The sequence below is a fragment of the Ornithodoros turicata genome, chromosome 1 (assembly GCF_037126465.1).
Source record: "Ornithodoros turicata isolate Travis chromosome 1, ASM3712646v1, whole genome shotgun sequence".
Taxonomy (NCBI): domain Eukaryota; kingdom Metazoa; phylum Arthropoda; class Arachnida; order Ixodida; family Argasidae; genus Ornithodoros; species Ornithodoros turicata.
The window spans coordinates 225,956,325-225,960,235 of NC_088201.1; the positions used below are offsets into that span (position 1 = coordinate 225,956,325).

The window sequence follows — 3,911 nt, forward strand, 5'->3', positions numbered from 1 at the left end:
TACACAACACTTATTGCCTTTTCTTGTTACATTCCTCGTTCCATCATATGGAGCTGAGACATACTGTACATTACAAAATGTTTCGATTTTTCTCTCGCATAATAGAGTTTCAAAGAACAACGTTCCAAGTCAGATCACAAGGAAATATTGCGTACAGTACTTCAATTGGATAAACTATGCTCCAGAAAATATCACAGTATAACTCCCCTCTGCACTTTTGGCAAGCAGATCTACTCGGCGGCGAAAAAGTATCGCATTGCGACTCGCCTGCATAAATGTTCTTTTCAATAGAGATCTATAGCAAACAAAAAAATCGTGCTCCAGTAGATGTAGTACTCAAGAACAAGAACTTTATTACCTGCAATTACTTTGCACTGTATTAATAACTACTTTATTATTACAAATTTATTATTACTGTAGTCCTCAAGGAAGTCTTACATACCACTGCGGATATTAAACCCCACGAGAGAAAACTGGATTACAGGAGGCAAATAATCCGTCCACAAACTTATACACTGTGTGGCGAATGTCACAACGTGTAACAACGTAATGGAGAATGTTGTTGACGATGCCAGTCGAACTGTGTTTTTTTTTTACTGTTCATGTGAGCCACGGGGGCTTGTCAACCAGTTCAGGTTATTTATGGGGCGCTGCACCTGCACCCCTCGCTGGAACGTCCCCGAATGGGTCAGTGTAACCCGATACCCAAAGCAACGTCTTCCGAGAGGCGCATCTGGTCACTGTTTCTTGTGCCTCTGTCTCTCCCTTCTTTTTGTAAATAAAATAGTCGTCCCTTTTCGAAGCTACGAAGTGGTCGTCTGTTTTCTGGCCTCTGCGAAGTTCGGGCGCCCTCCGACGTTTGAGTTCGACGGACTTACATTTTTATCAGAAGTGGGATAAGGACTGACTGGACTGATGAGCAGGTGAACATTTTCATCAATTTTGACTCATCTGGACTTTAGCCCGTAAGCACCGAAGGTAGACAATGCCGAGATTGCAACGAAGACGCCCTCAGGGATCGAAAACTAACAGCACCGAAGATAACGTTACGACCAGCGACGAACACCAGCAGCAATCTGGTTTAAGTGACGAAGACGGCTCGTCAACGATTATCGAAGCTCACTTCGGCAACGACGTTTCAGCAAAAACGATGACTGAGCTGGAAAAACTTATCAAGTATATGCAAGAACGTGACGAAGTTCGTGACAAGATGTTCTACGACTTAATCTCATCGAAGAGGACCGATGGTCAAGCCCCTTCTGCACGCATCATGCCGGATATCTCCAAGGAGGTCCATGTGTTCGACGGCGCCGGTGACGAGAAGCAAGCAGAAGAGTGGCTAGAGACATTTAAGCAGCTGTCCATCCAGTGCCAATGGACTGAGCCTATGAGGCTAACAGTAGTAGTGTATCAGCTCAAGTAGCCGGCAAGTCACATCTTCGCCTGGACGCCATTAATTAGCAATTAGAGCTAATTGGGACCCCCCACATTAATCAGGACCCACCAGAGAGTCATTACACTAATTGGGGATCATCTAAGACACGTCCAGACGAAGATGTGAGTTTCCGGCTACTTGAGCTGATAAAAATAAAAAAAACAGGTAGAAAATAAAATAAAAAGATAGAGATAGAGTGGAGAGAAGGAGTTTAGTTGAAGATCAACGACATCGTCTTGAAGAAAGCGGCCCGGAAAGGCCGCTGGGCGACGGAGCACTGAGGCAGGTTGCAAAGCATCGCAGCACCAGTTCCGCACATCCTGTGACGTCAGCTGTGACGTCATCATGGCATGTCTGGGCAGGTTAGGACAGCTCTGGACATGCAAGGAGAAAAACACTCGTAATACAGAGGCTGGGAAAGCAAGAGTATGCAAACCATCAATAGCTAACAAGAAAAAACAATTAGTTACACAACAAATGATCCCACCACAACAGGAGCGCAGAACGATGCGACTGCTCCATCCGAGAGGCAGGCAGAGAACTGACTCGTAATGGTTTTTCTGCTGTATAAAGCCCCGCAGCTGCATCCCCTAGCGGTTACTTTCTCAACTAATCTCACAACAAAATTATTAAGAATCACGCCAGCGCTACTCCCGTTCCCAAGGCAGAAGATGATAGAAAATGGCGGGAATGCCCGGACAACAGCAACCAGCACTGGCACGAAAAATCGCAAACAAAGCGGGAACAAAGTTGGCGAAAGCATTAGTTACACAACAAATCACCTCACCACAGTAGGAGCACAGACCGATGCGACTGCTCTCGTCGACAGCCAGGGATCAAGTGACGACGGAGCGAACGACCACACGTCTTCTCCCAACGAGAGCCAGAGGTGGACTGACGTAAGCGCCACTCTACGGGTGCTACGCATGCGCGCGCTCGTAGCGCCCTCTGCGCGCTCCTACCGCCACCTGCGAGAGGCTAAGAGAGAAGAGCATTCCTGCGCCCTCTTCTCTCGTTGCTCATTGGTCGTGAGGCTAAGTGAGAAGAGCATTCCTGCGCCCCCTGCTGGCAGTTCTCATTGGTCGTGAGGCTAAGTGAGAAGAGCATTCCTGCGCCCCCTGCTGGCAGTTCTCATTGGTCCAGACATCATCCTATTGTCTCAGGGCTACACTGTTTTTTTTCCACTAATGCTCCTTTGGTCAATCTGCAGTGAAGCCATGGTATGACGTCATCATGCACCTGCGTGGCTCAAGGACGCGTGCGCTCTAGGCAGGGGACCTATTATTTATTGAATCACTATCCCAAGATTATTTCCTTTATTCTTCTATAACGATTGCATAGGAAACTATTGCAGAAGAGCACCATGCATGAAAGCTGATCGAAGGAATTCCAAAGTCTTACTAAATGAGACTTGCAAAAGAACAAAACATCCTAACATGTAACTCCAACAACGGCTAATAAGAGGACTAGGCACTCAACAAATCAACGCGCGCAGAACTCAGGGCAGCACTATCGTCAAGACAACAATGTTCCTTGTCAAAAGGGAAAAAAAATACTAAGCGTCAACAAAGGAAAGCATGCATATCGGGGCATGTCAGGACACGTCAGGACAAATCGTACGACTGCTGGGCAACAGAGGAAAACAAACACTTGAACAGAGTGAAAAAGGCACTCACCATCATTTTTCCCATTCACAGCATTCCCTCATTGTAAATCCGCTCGTCACAAAATCCACCTGCATCGTCGAACACCATTCACCAGTGACGAACCACACATCCGCACCCCATCAGAGGCAGACAGAACCCCACCGAAGCTACGCTCTTCCACTGACGGCCAACGCCAGGAGCAGAATTTGCGTGTCGAGACCCGTCAGTGTCCAAGAGAGAAGTGAATCCTTGCGCCCCCTGCTGGCCGTTCTCATTGGTCGTGACGTCATCCTATTGTCTCAGGGCTACCCTGTTTTTTTCCACTAATGCTCCTTTGGTCAATCTACAATGAAGCCACAGTATGACGTCATCACGCACCTGCGTGGCTCAAGGACGCGTACGCTCTAGACAGGGCACCTGTTATTTATTGAATCACTATCCCTAGATTATTTCCTTTATTCTACTATAATGATTGCGTAGGGAACTATTGCAGAAAAACACCATAGACAAGAGGAGATTGTAGCATTTCATTCCCAAAGTCTTACTGTACAGGGAAAAAAAAAAAAAAGGTTCAGCAAGACATAAAGTCACACACCTGCCCCCCTCGCGGTTACTCTCTGAACTAAATGAATCGCAAAATTATTAAGATTAGCTCTACTCCCATTCAAGGCAGCACTATCGTCAAGAATATGCCTTGTACAAAAAGAAAAAAACTACATGTAGAAGGAAAGCATGTCAGAACAAGCCCAGGCATGTCAGCACATGTTTGTCAGACAAGGGGGGAAAAAGCGAAAAGAAACAAAGAAGGAAACCAGCATCAAACTATTTCT

At 46.5% G+C, this 3,911-nt stretch overlaps 1 long non-coding RNA gene across 1 annotated transcript; it reads right to left on the reverse strand.

The window, feature by feature from the left end:
* Positions 1 to 1,632: 1,632 nt before the first annotated feature.
* On the reverse strand, positions 1,633 to 3,418 carry LOC135377088 (uncharacterized). Its single transcript, XR_010418020.1, has 2 exons — positions 3,112 to 3,418; positions 1,633 to 1,809 (listed from the first exon to the last, which is right to left on the reverse strand). It is a non-coding gene; the product is annotated as an uncharacterized LOC135377088 (long non-coding RNA).
* Between the last annotated feature and the right edge of the window lie 493 nt (positions 3,419 to 3,911).